Genomic DNA, 18946 nt, shown 5'->3' with positions numbered 1-18946 from the left:
TAGGCATCACGGTTACTTTCGGTGAGCTTAGAGTAGGGTGAGCTCTCCATAGTGAGTGTTTTGTGCTAGATGTTGACAATTGCTCTATGTAGCGTCGGTGGACATGTGCTTCTTCTTGCTGTAAAGCTTTTGTGAGTTGACGTGAGGCATATTTTAAGCTTTGCCTAGCAGATGGTGATCTGTGCAGTTGCCACTCTCGACGTAAGCGTCGCTTTTCGAGGACGAGCTGTTCTATTTGTAGATTTGTCTTCTTTTGGTTGCTTTGTGTACTTGTAGTTTGGGGTGTTGAAACTCGAGCTGCAGAGACGAGTACAGACTCCAGTGTATTAACAAATCTGTCTACGTTGGCTTCATCGTTGAGATGAGGACTTAGCTCAATGTGTGAGCTAATGTATTTCTTGTACTTAACCCAATTGGTTTTCTGAGATGTCAATTTAAACGATTGCTCCAATGCGCCTGGATGTCGGAGAAGAATAAACAGGACAGGCGAGTGATCGATGAAAGATCCGAGAGGCATTCGGCGCTTTTCAGATTTTTAGAAATGTTTTTGGTAATTGCAAAGTCTATTAAATCGGGTAGTTTCCTTGGGTCTGCCGGCCAGTATGTTGGTCTGCCAGGAGAAACATAGTCCAGCTTGTTCTTGGCTTTTATAACTGCATTATAGAGCTGTTTTCCTTTTGGAGTCACGAAACGTGATCCCCAGTGTGTGTGCTTGGCGTTGTAGTCCCCTGCTGCTATGAAGTGGTCTCCTAGTGAGTTGAAAAACTGCATAAACTCATCTTCAGCTATGGTGAAGCGAGGGGGGCAGTATACGGCGGCTAGTGTAAGTTGGTTGCCAGTATTTGTTTGTATATTTATAGATGTGGCCTGTAGATAATTTTTAGCAAATTTGTTATGATAGTGGTGCTTAATACGGCTTCTGATTAGAATTCCAGTCCCACCATGTGCTTTACCATCTGGATGATTTGTTCCGTAAAATGAGTAACCTCGTAGTTGAAAATTGTATTTATTTGTAAGGTGTGTTTCTGAAAGCAGCATTACGTCGATATGGTTGTCGAGTAGGAATTGAGCTAACTCAAGTTTATGCTGTGAGACGCCGTTAGCGTTCCACGTAGATATCCTTAGGGAAGTCATTATTTGGATTGTTGTGAAACCAGCATTTGAATCAGTAGATTTTGGTTTCGCATTAAATCTTGCATAGTTGTGCGCATAAACGACATAAACTCCGTAAGGCTTTGCTGCAGGCTGTATATCATATCTTCGAAGTTGCTTTTTGACTGCTCCGGGAATTGTTGCTGCTGAGCCGTGTTCGGTTCTTGGTATGCTGATTGCAGAAATGAACTTTTTGAGACAGGGTTAGCCAGTCCTGATTTTAAAGCGCTTGCGTAAGTCACATTTTTATCAGATTTTAAGGGTGCTAGTGAGGATCTGGCTGCAGTCGAGAAGAAGACTTCAGGGTTTGATCTGGAAGCTGTCATCTGTTTATTTTGGGTCCTCTGGAAGATGGACTTTCGATAATAGCTCTGTAATTATCTTCAGACTTCAACGCCAGCTGGGTCGGGGCGAGGCAGCGTATGAGCTTTACGCCCACCGCGGCCAGAATTTTTTATATTTGAACCTTTGTTTCCTGGATGTTGCCCTTTACTAGAGGTATTATGTGGAAGTTATCCTTTCCAATAAGCTCGATAATTTTGTTGACAAGAACATTGGAACTTTTTTTCTCGAATATAAATAGGCGGAGGTTTTGGCTTCCTTTTCTCGACTTCAGTGGATTCGGCCGCCTCAACGTCATAGGCGTCTTCCAAGATTTTAAATCGGTTTGAGTTCGTGGGCGGTTCTATTCCAGCTAGGCTAGCATTGTTACGGGTTATTTTGCGTTGAGAATTTAGAGGGCTCAGCTTCCTTTTGATTTGGATGTAGCGATCCATACCAGTCTGCACAGCCGGCTTAGTACATTCATTGGTTTTGTTCTGTTTTTCGGGCAGCGCAGTGGCAGACGTATTAATATTTGCGCTGCTAGCTGATGATGTCATTAAACGAGCAGTCGATACTGTTGCAGTTGTTGTTGTAGTTACAGTTGACGTTGTTAAAGAAATTGCGGTGCTAGTTACTGCTGATGAGCTTAGGTTATTGCATACCTGCATTGGAGCACTTTCAGCGCTCTTTGGCCGCAGAGACGTCGATGGTAGCGAGGGGGAGCAAGAACGCGCTCTCTCGCTCGATACGTTTAAGAACTCGGTCAAGTTTGGGGTAATTACCCGCGCTTGATCAGAGCTTGCATTATTTTCGGTTGCTTTAAAAGAGAAGTAAGCGTTATTTCTTTGTACTGAGAGCCGTCTCTCGTCTTGCTCACGTTGACGTTGTGTGCGAACGTCGTTCAGACTCATTGTATTCGTGGTAAAGTTAATTAGAGTTTTAAGTGTTAAGTTTTATATTAATTAAATGACCAATCAATATAAACATTCGCGATTTCATCGCAGAAAGCGTCTTTTCGCGTTATAGTAGATTATTAAAACGGTCACTGCACTTTTGTGATTTTATTGAATATTTTTTCCCGGAGCACAATAAATACACGTCTGCATGCGACGACGGTTTAATACATAAAATAATGCATAAAAATATGCATTTAAATTCTTTCGTCAATGTCAGTTATTTCCAATTTTCCCGATGACTTGTAAAAAAACAATGACTCAAAAAATGGACTTAGAGAATCCATAACTCTAACCAAACTTAAGCTGATTCCAAAGTGGCATAACTCATCTAAAGACTTCTGACTTTTCGATTCAATAAAATCTGCATTCAAATTTTTCAATTTAACTTTCGATCAAATTTTTCACCCATTTTCATGTCAGTTATTTCTAATTTGACTTCTTTAACGTTGACCCAAAAATAGGACTTAAAGAGAGTCCATAACTTAACCAAAACTTAAGCCGATTCCAAAGTGGCATACCTCAAAAGACTTCTGATTCGATTCTCTAAAAATCTGCATTCATATTTTTCAATTTAACGTTGATCAAATTTTTCTAATTAAAATGACATTATTTAACGTTGACCTTTAAAATTGCAGCAACCGGGAGTCCATAACTTTACCAAACTTAAGCCGATTCCAAAGTGGAACATACCTCTAAAGACTTACTTATTCGATTCGACCTTAAAATATCTGCATTTAAATTTTTCAATGTCAGTTAAAACAATTCAATTTTCGAAGACTTGTAACAGAGTGAACACAAAATCGGACTTAGAGAACCCCATAACTTTAACCAAACTTAAGCCGATTCCAAAGTGGCATACCTCTAAAGACTTTACTGATTCGATTCTCTAAAATTTCTGCATTCAAATTTTTCATTTTTAACTTTGATCAAATTTTTCACCCATTGTTCATGTCAGTTATTTCTTTTTTTAATTTGACCTTCTTTAAAAACGTTGACCCAAACTGCGACTTAGAGAGGTCCATAACTTAACCAAACTTAAGCCGATTCCACAAGCTGGCATATACCTCTAAAGGAACTGTGTTGACAATTTGATACATTCAAGTAAAAATTCGTGCATTCATATTTTTCAATTTAACGTTGATCAAATTTTTGCAAAAGTTTGACTTACTTCCTAACCGTGACCCAAAATTTGACTTATAAGGTAACGTCTATAAACTTTACCAAACTTAAGCCGATTCCAAAGATGGCATACCTCTATAGACTTTCCGATTCGACGGTTCTACTAAAATAGTCCGCAGTTTGAAATTTTTCAAATGTCCTAAAGATGTATTTTCGAATGTTCTTTCTATGACTTGTAACAGAGTGACACAAAATTGGACTTTTTAGAGATCTTCATAACTTTACCAAACTTAAGCCGATATCCAAAACGTTGCCTACTTCTAAAGACTCCTCTGATTCGATTCTTTACCAAAATCTGCTATTCTTATTTTTAATTTAAACGTTGCACAATATTTTTCTGAATCTTGACTTATTTTAACGACTAAAAAGTTGACGCATCTTAACATTGAAATTTCGGGAACTAACACTATAACTTTACACAAATCTGTAAGCCGATTCCACAAGTCGGTCATACCTCTAAAGACTTCTGATTGGTTGATCAACCTTCTAAAAACTCTCGCCATGGTTAAATTTTTCAAGGTCAATTATTTCCTTCTTTCTCGATGACTTGTAAGACTGAGTAGACTTTAAAATTGCGATTTATGAGAATCCTTGCAACTTAACCAAACTTAAGGCCGATTCCAAAGTGGCATACCTCAAAAGACTTCGACTGATCTCGATGGACTTTCTCAAAATTGCATTGCTGGCATTCAACATTTTTCAATTTAACCTTTGATCAAATTTTTACCCATTTTCATGTCAGTTATTTCTAATTTGACTTCTTTAACGTTTGACCCAAAATAGGACTTAGAGAGTCCCATAACTTAACCCAATTTAAGGCTACTGGCTTTTGGCATTAGGTGTAAAGTTCTTTTGGCTTCAATGTGCTCGCCATTAAAAATCTGCATGTCATAGTTTACTCCTAATTAACGTTGATCAAATTTTTTGCTAATTTGAGGACTTATTTAACATGAACCAAAATTGGCTTCGGCAGTTTTACCTGTTCAGGTGAACGTTAACGTGCTTCCAAATGTTGCGTTCACTTTAATACGCAAACTGATAGCCACTTTTCTAAATCGATTCTCAGATAAAAGCTGCATTTAAATTTTTGCAATCGGGCATTTTGAGCGCTGAGAATGGCTTTCTCGATCAGTTGTAACGTAGATGTTGTTAGTCGATGTGCTTGTTGGGATGTCTGCTGTTAGACGAAACTTAAACCGATTAAGTTGGCACCTCTAAAGCACTTCTGATTCGATTCTCTAAAAACTGCACTTCAATGGTGAATCGGGCAGTTTGAGCGTGTCATCAAAGGGCAAATTTTCTGTCGTAAAGGTTAAGATTTTGACTAAAGGTAGGGTGCTTGGATGTCTTGATCTTGTACATGTAGGACCTTCTAGCCAAACTCTATCAAATGCTTCCGAGGACCTCCAGCTAAAAAATGGTGAAATCGTCAGTTACTAGCAGTGTTGCATCGAACAGGATAATTTTCTGTTGTGCACAAACTCAAATTGATCCGTGACTTAACCCAAATTGCTGCCTGATTCTTAGGTATGTGTTTATCCGAGTCAATACGCATTTTTCAAAGAGTTTAGATAAGCATGAGAGTAGGCTTATAGGTCTGTACGACGTGGGGATTGTGTGGTCTTTTCCCGGCTTTGCTATCCTTATTATAATCGACTTTTTCCATCTCACTGGAAAGTGGCCTAGTTTTGGTATGGCATTAAAAAGCTGGGTGATAGTGCAAACGGCGCAAAATGGGAGCTCAATGTTCATTTTGGGAGTTATGAGATCGCAGCCCGGGGATTTTTTTTGGATTCAGCTGATTTTTGATGATGTTAACGATTTCGTTTGGGCGAAACTCAATTGGCTCATGTTGAAGCTGAGGCTCATATGGTAAAGTCGGCAAAGTGAACGCACTAGTGGCAGGATTTGGTTGGAAGACATTTTTAAGGTGGTTGGCAAACGTGCTGGCTCTGTCTGCATCGCTGCGCGCCCAGCCGCCTGTGGGATTTCTAATAGGCATCACGGTTACTTTCGGTGAGCTTAGAGTAGGGTGAGCTCTCCATAGTGAGTGTTTTGTGCTAGATGTTGACAATTGCTCTATGTAGCGTCGGTGGACATGTGCTTCTTCTTGCTGTAAAGCTTTTGTGAGTTGACGTGAGGCATATTTTAAGCTTTGCCTAGCAGATGGTGATCTGTGGAGTTGCCACTCTCGACGTAAGCGTCGCTTTTCGAGGACGAGCTGTTCTATTTGTAGATTTGTCTTCTTTTGGTTGCTTTGTGTACTTGTAGTTTGGGGTGTTGAAACTCGAGCTGCAGAGACGAGTACAGACTCCAGTGTATTAACAAATCTGTCTACGTTGGCTTCATCGTTGAGATGAGGACTTAGCTCAATGTGTGAGCTAATGTATTTCTTGTACTTAACCCAATTGGTTTTCTGAGATGTCAATTTAAACGATTGCTCCAATGCGCCTGGATGTCGGAGAAGAATAAACAGGACAGGCGAGTGATCCGATGAAAGATCCGAGAGGCATTCGGCGCTTATCAGATTTTTAGAAATGTTTTTGGTAATTGCAAAGTCTATTAAATCGGGTAGTTTCCTTGGGTCTGCCGGCCAGTATGTTGGTCTGCCAGGAGAAACATAGTCCAGCTTGTTCTTGGCTTTTATAACTGCATTATAGAGCTGTTTTCCTTTTGGAGTCACGAGACGTGATCCCCAGTGTGTGTGCTTGGCGTTGTAGTCCCCTGCTGCTATGAAGTGGTCTCCTAGTGAGTTGAAAAACTGCATAAACTCATCTTCAGCTATGGTGAAGCGAGGGGGGCAGTATACGGCGGCTAGTGTAAGTTGGTTGCCAGTATTTGTTTGTATATTTATAGATGTGGCCTGTAGATAATTTTTAGCAAATTTGTTATGATAGTGGTGCTTAATACGGCTTCTGATTAGAATTCCAGTCCCACCATGTGCTTTACCATCTGGATGATTTGTTCCGTAAAATGAGTAACCTCGTAGTTGAAAATTGTATTTATTTGTAAGGTGTGTTTCTGAAAGCAGCATTACGTCGATATGGTTGTCGAGTAGGAATTGAGCTAACTCAAGTTTATGCTGTGAGACGCCGTTAGCGTTCCACGTAGATATCCTTAGGGAAGTCATTATTTGGATTGTTGTGAAACCAGCATTTGAATCAGTAGATTTTGGTTTCGCATTAAATCTTGCATAGTTGTGCGCATAAACGACATAAACTCCGTAAGGCTTTGCTGCAGGCTGTATATCATATCTTCGAAGTTGCTTTTTGACTGCTCCGGGAATTGTTGCTGCTGAGCCGTGTTCGGTTCTTGGTATGCTGATTGCAGAAATGAACTTTTTGAGACAGGGTTAGCCAGTCCTGATTTTAAAGCGCTTGCGTAAGTCACATTTTTATCAGAGTTTAAGGGTGCTAGTGAGGATCTGGCTGCAGTCGAGAAGAAGACTTCAGGGTTTGATCTGGAAGCTGTCATCTGTTTATTTTGGGTGCGGGCGGCAGTTCCTCTCTGGTGGATGCGACTTTTCAGCTCCTTGTAAACAGGGCAGCCTCTGTAGTTAGCAGTGTGATTGCCACCGCAGTTGCCGCACTTTTTCGAGTTGCAGTCATCTTTGCTCGTTGGGCAGTGTGCGGAGTCATGAAGATCTCCACAAACTACACACACCGGGCGCAGTTTACAGTATGACCTTGTATGGCCATATTCTTGGCAGTTCGCACATTGTACCGGGCCATTGCGTTTGTGCGGTTCCTCAACTGTAATTCTGCGGTGCAGCAGGAACTGAAGATTGTAAATGGGGTGCACTTCGTATTTCTTTAGGGGCTTATTTTCTGGTTCGAGCTCAACCTTAAAGAGTGGCTGCGGCTTTCTATCCCTGTTAAGGATGTTGAAGACTGTCTTAGCGTTAAATCCCTTCTCTTGAAGCGCCTTTGTTATCTCTGCAGGCGTTACGTCGGACTCTATGCCCTTAAGTACGACTTGCAGGCCCTTGCTACTTTTTAGCTGATACGTGTAAAAGTTCTTTTTATTTTCGGAAAGATATTTCGATAATACTCTGTAATTATCTTCAGACTTCATTTGAACCTTTGTTTCCTGGATGTTGCCCTTTACTAGAGGCATTATGTGGAAGTTATCCTTTCCAATAAGCTCGATAATTTTGTTGACAAGAACATTGGATCTTTTTTTCTCGAATATAAATAGGCGGAGGTTTTGGCTTCCTTTTCTCGACTTCAGTGGATTCGGCCGCCTCAACGTCATAGGCGTCTTCCAAGATTTTAAATCGGTTTGAGTTCGTGGGCGTTTCTATTCCAGCTAGGCTAGCATTGTTACGGGTTATTTTGCGTTGAGAATTTAGAGGGCTCAGCTTCCTTTTGATTTGGATGTAGCGATCCATACCAGTCTGCACAGCCGGCTTAGTACATTCATTGGTTTTGTTCTGTTTTTCGGGCAGCGCAGTGGCAGACGTATTAATATTTGCGCTGCTAGCTGATGATGTCATTAAACGAGCAGTCGATACGGTTGCAGTTGTTGTTGTAGTTACAGTTGACGTTGTTAAAGAAATTGCGGTGCTAGTTACTGCTGATGAGCTTAGGTTATTGCATACCTGCATTGGAGCACTTTCAGCGCTCTTTGGCCGCAGAGACGTCGATGGTAGCGAGGGGGAGCAAGAACGCGCTCTCTCGCTCGATACGTTTAAGAACTCGGTCAAGTTGGGGGTAATTGCCCGCGCTTGATCAGAGCTTGCATTATTTTCGGTTGCTTTAAAAGAGAAGTACGCGTTATTTCTTTGTACTGAGAGCCGTCTCTCGTCTTGCTCACGTTGACGTTGTGTGCGAACGTCGTTCAGACTCATTGTATTCGTGGTAAAGTTAATTAGAGTTTTAAGTGTTAAGTTTTATATTAATTAAATGACCAATCAATATAAACATTCGCGATTTCATCGCAGAAAGCGTCTTTTCGCGTTATAGTAGATTTATTAAAACGGTCACTGCACTTTTGTGATTTTATTGAATACTTTTTCCCGGAGCACAATAAATACACGTCTGCATGCGACGACGGTTTAATAAAAAAAAAAAAAAAAAAATATTTTTAAATTTTTTTTTTTTTTTGTTTTTTTTATTTTTATTTTTTTTTTTAAAATAATTAAAAAAAATTTTTTTAAAAAAATTCAAAAATTAAACAAAATTAACCTTTTCAAAAGGGGAATTCCTAAAAAATTTTTTGTTTTGTTTCTTAAAAATTTTTTTTTATTTTTTTCAATTTAACGTTGATCAAATTTTTCTAATTTGACTTATTTAACCTTGACCCAAAATTGGACTTCGGGAGTCCATAACTTTACCAAACTTAAGCCGATTCCAAAGTGGCATACCTCTAAAGACTTCTGATTCGATTCTCTAAAAATATGCATTTAAATTTTTCAATGTCAGTTATTTCCAATTTTCCGATGACTTGTAACAGAGTGACTCAAAATTGGACTTAGAGAATCCATAACTTAACCAAACTTAAGCCGATTCCAAAGTGGCATACCTCTAAAGACTTCTGATTCGATTCTCTAAAAATCTGCATTCAAATTTTTCAATTTAACTTTGATCAAATTTTTCACCCATTTTCATGTCAGTTATTTCTAATTTGACTTCTTAAACGTTGACGCAAAATAGGACTTAGAGAGTCCATAACTTAACCAAACTTAAGCCGATTCCAAAGTGGCATACCTCTAAAGACTTCTAATTCGATTCTCTAAAAATCTGCATTCATATTTTTCAATTTAACGTTGATCAAATTTTTCTAATTTGACTTATTTAACCTTGACCCAAAATTGGACTTCGGGAGTCCATAACTTTACCAAACTTAAGCCGATTCCAAAGTGGCATACCTCTAAAGACTTCTGATTCGATTCTCTAAAAATCTGCATTTAAATTTTTCAATGTCAGTTATTTCCAATTTTCCGATGACTTGTAACAGAGTGACTCAAAATTGGACTTAGAGAATCCATAACTTAACCAAACTTAAGCCGATTCCAAAGTGGCATACCTCTAAAGACTTCTGATTCGATTCTCTAAAAATCTGCATTCATATTTTTCAATTTAACGTTGATCAAATTTTTCTAATTTGACTTATTTAACGTTGACCCAAAATTGGACTTCGGGAGCCTATAACTTTACCAAACTTAAGCCGATTCCAAAGTGGCATACCTCTAAAGACTTCTGATTCGATTCTCTAAAAATCTGCATTTAAATTTTTCAATGTCAGTTATTTCCAATTTTCCGATGACTTGTAACAGAGTGACTCAAAATTGGACTTAGAGAATCCATAACTTAACCAAACTTAAGCCGATTCCAAAGTGGCATACCTCAAAAGACTTCTGATTCGATTTTCTAAAAATCTGCATTCAAATTTTTCAATTTAACTTTGATCAAATTTTTCACCCATTTTCATGTCAGTTATTTCTAATTTGACTTCTTTAACGTTGACCCAAAATAGGACTTAGAGAGTCCCATAACTTAACCAAACTTAAGCCGATTTCAAAGTGGCATACCTCTAAAGACTTCTGGTTCGATTCTCTAAAAATCTGCATTCATATTTTTCAACTTTACCAAACTTAAGCCGATTCCAAAGTGGCATACCTCTAAAGACTTCTGATTCGATTCTCTAAAAATCTGCATTTAAATTTTTCAATGTCAGTTATTTCCAATTTTCCGATGACTTGTAACAGAGTGACTCAAAATTGGACTTAGAGAATCCATAACTTAACCAAACTTAAGCCGATTCCAAAGTGGCATACCTCTAAAGACTTCTGATTCGATTCTCTAAAAATCTGCATTCATATTTTTCAATTTAACGTTGATCAAATTTTTCTAATTTGACTTATTTAACGTTGACCCAAAATTGGACTTCGGGAGTCCATAACTTTACCAAACTTAAGCCGATTCCAAAGTGGCATACCTCTAAAGACTTCTGATTCGATTCTCTAAAAATCTGCATTTAAATTTTTCAATGTCAGTTATTTCCAATTTTCCGATGACTTGTAACAGAGTGACTCAAAATTGGACTTAGAGAATCCATAACTTAACCAAACTTAAGCCGATTCCAAAGTGGCATACCTCAAAAGACTTCTGATTCGATTTTCTAAAAATCTGCATTCAAATTTTTCAATTTAACTTTGATCAAATTTTTCACCCATTTTCATGTCAGTTATTTCTAATTTGACTTCTTTAACGTTAACCCAAAATAGGACTTAGAGAGTCCCATAACTTAACCAAACTTAAGCCGATTCCAAAGTGGCATACCTCTAAAGACTTCTGGTTCGATTCTCTAAAAATCTGCATTCATATTTTTCAATTTAACGTTGATCAAATTTTTCTAATTTGACTTATTTAACCTTGACCCAAAATTGGACTTCGGGAGTCCATAACTTTACCAAACTTAAGCCGATTCCAAAGTGGCATACCTCTAAAGACTTCTGATTCGATTCTCTAAAAATCTGCATTTAAATTTTTCAATGTCAGTTATTTCCAATTTTCCGATGACTTGTAACAGAGTGACTCAAAATTGGACTTAGAGAATCCATAACTTAACCAAACTTAAGCCGATTCCAAAGTGGCATACCTCTAAAGACTTCTGATTCGATTCTCTAAAAATCTGCATTCATATTTTTCAATTTAACGTTGATCAAATTTTTCTAATTTGACTTATTTAACGTTGACCCAAAATTGGACTTCGGGAGTCCATAACTTTACCAAACTTAAGCCGATTCCAAAGTGGCATACCTCTAAAAACTTCTGATTCGATTCTCTAAAAATCTGCATTTAAATTTTTCAATGTCAGTTATTTCCAATTTTCCGATGACTTGTAACAGAGTGACTCAAAATTGGACTTAGAGAATCCATAACTTAACCAAACTTAAGCCGATTCCAAAGTGGCATACCTCAAAAGACTTCTGATTCGATTTTCTAAAAATCTGCATTCAAATTTTTCAATTTAACTTTGATCAAATTTTTCACCCATTTTCATGTCAGTTATTTCTAATTTGACTTGTTTAACTTTGACCCAAAATTGAACTTCGAGAGTCCATAACTTTACCAAACTTAAGCCGATTCCAAAGTGGCATACCTCTAAAGACTTCTGATTCGATTCTCTAAAAATCTGCATTCAAATTTTTCAATTTAACTTTGATCAAATTTTTCACCCATTTTCATATCAGTTATTTCTAATTTGACTTCTTTAACGTTGACCCAAAATAGGACTTAGAGAGTCCATAACTTAACCAAACTTAAGCAGATTCCAAAGTGGCATACCTCTAAAGACTTCTGATTCGATTCTCTAAAAATCTGCATTCATATTTTTCAATTTAACGTTGATCAAATTTTTCTAATTTGACTTATTTAACGTTGACCCAAAATTGGACTTCATGAGTCCATAACTTTACCAAACTTAAGCCGATTCCAAAGTGGCATACCTCTAAAGACTTCTGATTCGATTCTCTAAAAATCTGCATTTAAATTTTTCAATGTCAGTTATTTCCAATTTTCCGATGACTTGTAACGGAGTGACTCAAAATTGGACTTAGAGAATCCATAACTTAACCAAACTTAAGCCGATTCCAAAGTGGCATACCTCTAAAGACTTCTGATTCGATTCTCTAAAAATCTGCATTCAAATTTTTCAATTTAACTTTGATCAAATTTTTCACCCATTTTCATGTCAGTTATTTCTAATTTGACTTGTTTAACTTTGACCCAAAATTGAACTTCGAGAGTCCATAACTTTACCAAACTTAAGCCGATTCCAAAGTGGCATACCTCTAAAGACTTCTGATTCGATTCTCTAAAAATCTGCATCCAAATTTTTCAATTTAACTTTGATCAAATTTTTCACCCATTTTCATGTCAGTTATTTCTAATTTGACTTGTTTAACTTTGACCCAAAATTGAACTTCGAGAGTCCATAACTTAACCAAACTTAAGCCGATTCCAAAGTGGCATACCTCTAAAGACTTCTGATTCGATTCTCTAAAAATCTGCATTCATATTTTTCAATTTAACGTTGATCAAATTTTTCTAATTTGACTTATTTAACCTTGACCCAAAATTGGACTTCGGGAGTCCATAACTTTACCAAACTTAAGCCGATTCCAAAGTGGCATACCTCTAAAGACTTCTGATTCGATTCTCTAAAAATCTGCATTTAAATTTGTCAATGTCAGTTATTTCCAATTTTCCGATGACTTGTAACAGAGTGACTCAAAATTGGACTTAAAGAATCCATAACTTAACCAAACTTAAGCCGATTCCAAAGTGGCATACCTCTAAAGACTTCTGATTCGATTCTCTAAAAATCTGCATTCAAATTTTTCAATTTAACTTTGATCAAATTTTTCACCCATTTTCATGTCAGTTATTTCTAATTTGACTTCTTTAACGTTGACCCAAAATAGGACTTAGAGAGTCCATAACTTAACCAAACTTAAGCCGATTCCAAAGTGGCATACCTCTAAAGACTTCTGATTCGATTCTCTAAAAATCTGCATTCATATTTTTCAATTTAACGTTGATCAAATTGTTCTAATTTGACTTATTTAACGTTGACCCAAAATTGGACTTCGGGAGACCATAACATTACCAAACTTAAACCGATTCCAAAGTGGCATACCTCTAAAGACTTCTGATTCGATTCTCTAAAAATCTGCATTTAAATTTTTCAATGTCAGTTATTTCCAATTTTCCGATGACTTGTAACAGAGTGACTTAAAATTGGACTTAGAGAGTCCATAACTTTACCAAACTTAAGCCGATTCCAAAGTGGCATACCTCTAAAGACTTCTGATTCGATTCTCTAAAAATCTGCATTCAAATTTTTCAATTTAACTTTGATCAAATTTTTCACCCATTTTCATGTCAGGTATTTCTAATTTGACTTGTTTAACTTTGACCCAAAATTGAACTTCGAGAGTCCATAACTTTACCAAGCTAAAGCCGATTGCAAAGTGGCATACCTCTAAAGACTTCTGATTCGATTCTCTAAAAATCTGCATTCAAATTTTTCAATTTAACGTCGATTAATTTTTTGACCCATTTTCATGTCAGTTATTTCTAGATTTCCGAGGACTTGTAACAGAGTGACTTAAAATTGGACTTAGAGAGTCCATAACTTTACCAAACTTAAGCCGATTCCAAAGTGACATACCTCTAAAGACTTCTGATTCGATTCTCTAAAAATCTGCATTCAAATTTTTCAATTTAACTTTGATCAAATTTTTCACCCATTTTCATGTCAGTTATTTCTAATTTGACTTGTTTAACTTTGACCCAAAATTGAACTTCGAGAGTCCATAACTTAATCAAACTTAAGCCGATTCCAAAGTGGCATACCTCTAAAGACTTCTGATTCGATTCTCTTAAAATCTGCATTCAAATTTTTCAATTTAACGTTGATCAAATTTTTGACCCATTTTCATGTCAGTTATTTCTAATTTGACTTGTTTAACTTTGACCCAAAATTGAACTTCGAGAGTCCATAACTTTAACAAACTTAAGCCGATTCCAAAGTGGCATACCTCTAAAAACTTCTGATTCGATTCTCTAAAAATCTGCATTCAAATTTTTCAATTTAACGTTGATCAAATTTTTGACCCATTTTCATGTCAGTTATTCTAGTTTTCCGAGAACTTGTAACAGAGTGACTCAAAATTGGACTTAGAGAGTCCATAACTTTATCAAACTTAAGCCGATTCCAAAGTGGCATACCTCTAAAGACTTCTGATTCGATTCTCTAAAAATCTGCATTCAAATTTTTCAATTTAACTTTGATCAAATTTTTCAACCATTTTCATGTCAGTTATTTCTAATTTGACTTGTTTAACTTTGACCCAAAATTGAACTTCGAGAGTCCATAACTTTACCAAGCTAAAGCCGATTGCAAAGTGGCATACCTCTAAAGACTTCTGATTCAATTCCCTAAAAATCTGCATTCAAATTTTTCAATTTAACGTCGATTAATTTTTTGACCCATTTTCATGTCAGTTATTTCTAGTTTTCCGAGGACTTTTAACAGAGTGACTCAAAATTGGACTTAGAGAGTCCATAACTTTATCAAACTTAAGCCGATTCCAAAGTGGCATACGTCCAAAGACTTCTGATTCGATTCTCTAAAAATCTGCATTCAAATTTTTCAATTTAACGTTGATCAAATTTTTGACCCATTTTCATGTCAGTTATTTCTAGTTTTCCGAGGACTTTTAACAGAGTGACTCAAAATTGGACTTAGAGAGTCCATAACTTTATCAAACTTAAGCCGATTCCAAAGTGGCATACCTCCAAAGACTTCTGAGTCGATTCTCTAAAAATCTGCATCCAAATTTTTCAATTTAACTTTGATCAAATTTTTCACCCATTTTCATGTCAGTTATTTCTAATTTGACTTGTTTAACTTTGACCCAAAATTGGACTTAGAGAGTCCATAACTTTATCAAACTTAAGCCGATTCCAAAGTGGCATACCTCTAAAGACTTCTGATTCGATTCTCTAAAAATCTGCATTCAAATTTTTCAATTTAACTTTGATTAAATTTTTCACCCATTTTCATATCAGTTATTTCTAATTTGACTTAACGTTGACCCAAAATAGGACTTAGAGAGTCCATAACTTAACCAAACTTAAGCCGATTCCAAAGCGGCATACCTCTAAAGACTTCTGATTCGATTCTCTAAAAATCTGCATTCATATTTTTCAATTTAACGTTGATCAAATTGTTCTAATTTGACTTATTTAACGTTGACCCAAAATTGGACTTCGGGAGTCCATAACATTACCAAACTTAAACCGATTCCAAAGTGGCATACCTCTAAAGACTTCTGATTCGATTCTCTAAAAATCTGCATTTAAATTTTTCAATGTCAGTTATTTCCAATTTTCCGATGACTTGTAACAGAGTGACTCAAAATTGGACTTAGAGAATCCATAACTTAACCAAACTTAAGCCGATTCCAAAGTGGCATACCTCTAAAAACTTCTGATTCGATTCTCTAAAAATCTGCATTCAAATTTTTCAATTTAACTTTGATCAAATTTTTGACCCATTTTCATGTCAGTTATTTCTAATTTGACTTGTTTAACTTTGACCCAAAATTGAACTTCGAGAGTCCATAACTTAATCAAACTTAAGCCGATTCCAAAGTGGCATACCTCTAAAGACTTCTGATTCGATTCTCTTAAAATCTGCATTCAAATTTTTCAATTTAACTTTGATCAAATTTTTCACCCATTTTCATGTCAGGTATTTCTAATTTGACTTGTTTAACTTTGACCCAAAATTGAACTTCGAGAGTCCATAACTTTACCAAGCTAAAGCCGATTGCAAAGTGGCATACCTCTAAAGACTTCTGATTCGATTCGCTAAAAATCTGCATTCAAATTTTTCAATTTAACTTTGATCAAATTTTTCACCCATTTTCATGTCAGGTATTTCTAATTTGACTTGTTTAACTTTGACCCAAAATTGAACTTCGAGAGTCCATAACTTTAACAAACTTAAGCCGATTCCAAAGTGGCATACCTCTAAAAACTTCTGATTCGATTCTCTAAAAATCTGCATTCAAATTTTTCAATTTAACGTTGATCAAATTTTTGACCCATTTTCATGTCAGTTATTCTAGTTTTCCGAGAACTTGTAACAGAGTGACTCAAAATTGGACTTAGAGAGTCCATAACTTTATCAAACTTAAGCCGATTCCAAAGTGGCATACCTCTAAAGACTTCTGATTCGATTCTCTAAAAATCTGCATTCAAATTTTTCAATTTAACTTTGATCAAATTTTTCAACCATTTTCATGTCAGTTATTTCTAATTTGACTTGTTTAACTTTGACCCAAAATTGAACTTCGAGAGTCCATAACTTTACCAAGCTAAAGCCGATTGCAAAGTGGCATACCTCTAAAGACTTCTGATTCAATTCCCTAAAAATCTGCATTCAAATTTTTCAATTTAACGTCGATTAATTTTTTGACCCATTTTCATGTCAGTTATTTCTAGTTTTCCGAGGACTTTTAACAGAGTGACTCAAAATTGGACTTAGAGAGTCCATAACTTTATCAAACTTAAGCCGATTCCAAAGTGGCATACGTCCAAAGACTTCTGATTCGATTCTCTAAAAATCTGCATTCAAATTTTTCAATTTAACGTTGATCAAATTTTTGACCCATTTTCATGTCAGTTATTTCTAGTTTTCCGAGGACTTTTAACAGAGTGACTCAAAATTGGACTTAGAGAGTCCATAACTTTATCAAACTTAAGCCGATTCCAAAGTGGCATACCTCCAAAGACTTCTGAGTCGATTCTCTAAAAATCTGCATCCAAATTTTTCAATTTAACTTTGATCAAATTTTTCACCCATTTTCATGTCAGTTATTTCTAATTTGACTTGTTTAACTTTGACCCAAAATTGGACTTAGAGAGTCCATAACTTTATCAAACTTAAGCCGATTCCAAAGTGGCATACCTCTAAAGACTTCTGATTCGATTCTCTAAAAATCTGCATTCAAATTTTTCAATTTAACTTTGATTAAATTTTTCACCCATTTTCATATCAGTTATTTCTAATTTGACTTAACGTTGACCCAAAATAGGACTTAGAGAGTCCATAACTTAACCAAACTTAAGCCGATTCCAAAGCGGCATACCTCTAAAGACTTCTGATTCGATTCTCTAAAAATCTGCATTCATATTTTTCAATTTAACGTTGATCAAATTGTTCTAATTTGACTTATTTAACGTTGACCCAAAATTGGACTTCGGGAGTCCATAACATTACCAAACTTAAACCGATTCCAAAGTGGCATACCTCTAAAGACTTCTGATTCGATTCTCTAAAAATCTGCATTTAAATTTTTCAATGTCAGTTATTTCCAATTTTCCGATGACTTGTAACAGAGTGACTCAAAATTGGACTTAGAGAATCCATAACTTAACCAAACTTAAGCCGATTCCAAAGTGGCATACCTCTAAAAACTTCTGATTCGATTCTCTAAAAATCTGCATTCAAATTTTTCAATTTAACTTTGATCAAATTTTTGACCCATTTTCATGTCAGTTATTTCTAATTTGACTTGTTTAACTTTGACCCAAAATTGAACTTCGAGAGTCCATAACTTAATCAAACTTAAGCCGATTCCAAAGTGGCATACCTCTAAAGACTTCTGATTCGATTCTCTTAAAATCTGCATTCAAATTTTTCAATTTAACTTTGATCAAATTTTTCACCCATTTTCATGTCAGGTATTTCTAATTTGACTTGTTTAACTTTGACCCAAAATTGAACTTCGAGAGTCCATAACTTTACCAAGCTAAAGCCGATTGCAAAGTGGCATACCTCTAAAGACTTCTGATTCGATTCGCTAAAAATCTGCATTCAAATTTTTCAATTTAACTTTGATCAAATTTTTCACCCATTTTCATGTCAGGTATTTCTAATTTGACTTGTTTAACTTTGACCCAAAATTGAACTTCGAGAGTCCATAACTTTACCAAGCTAAAGCCGATTGCAAAGTGGCATACCTCTAAAGACTACTGATTCGATTCTCTAAAAATCTGCATTCAAATTTTTCAATTTAACTTTGATCAAATTTTTCACCCATTTTCATGTCAGGTATTTCTAATTTGACTTGTTTAACTTTGACCCAAAATTGAACTTCGAGAGTCCATAACTTTACCAAGCTAAAGCCGATTGCAAAGTGGCATACCTCTAAAGACTTCTGATTCGATTCTCTAAAAATCTGCATTCAAATTTTTCAATTTAACGTCGATTAATTTTTTGACCCATTTTCATGTCAGTTATTTCTAGATTTCCGAGGACTTGTAACAGAGTGACTTAAAATTGGACTTAGAGAGTCCATAACTTTACCAAACTTAAGCCGATTCCAAAGTGTCATACCTCTAAAGACTTCTGATTCGATTCTCTAAAAATCTGCATTCAAATTTTTCAATTTAACTTTGATCAAATTTTTCACCCATTTTCATGTCAGTTATTTCTAATTTGACTTGTTTAACTTTGACCCAAAATTGAACTTCGAGAGTCCATAACTTAATCAAACTTAAGCCGATTCCAAAGTGGCATACCTCTAAAGACTTCTGATTCGATTCTCTTAAAATCTGCATTCAAATTTTTCAATTTAACGTTGATCAAATTTTTGACCCATTTTCATGTCAGTTATTTCTAATTTGACTTGTTTAACTTTGACCCAAAATTGAACTTCGAGAGTCCATAACTTTAACAAACTTAAGCCGATTCCAAAGTGGCATACCTCTAAAAACTTCTGATTCGATTCTCTAAAAATCTGCATTCAAATT

The sequence above is a fragment of the Drosophila rhopaloa genome, unplaced genomic scaffold, assembly GCF_018152115.1.
Source record: "Drosophila rhopaloa isolate 14029-0021.01 unplaced genomic scaffold, ASM1815211v1 contig_92, whole genome shotgun sequence".
Taxonomy (NCBI): Eukaryota; Metazoa; Arthropoda; class Insecta; order Diptera; family Drosophilidae; genus Drosophila; species Drosophila rhopaloa.
This window is presented reverse-complemented; position numbering follows the sequence as displayed.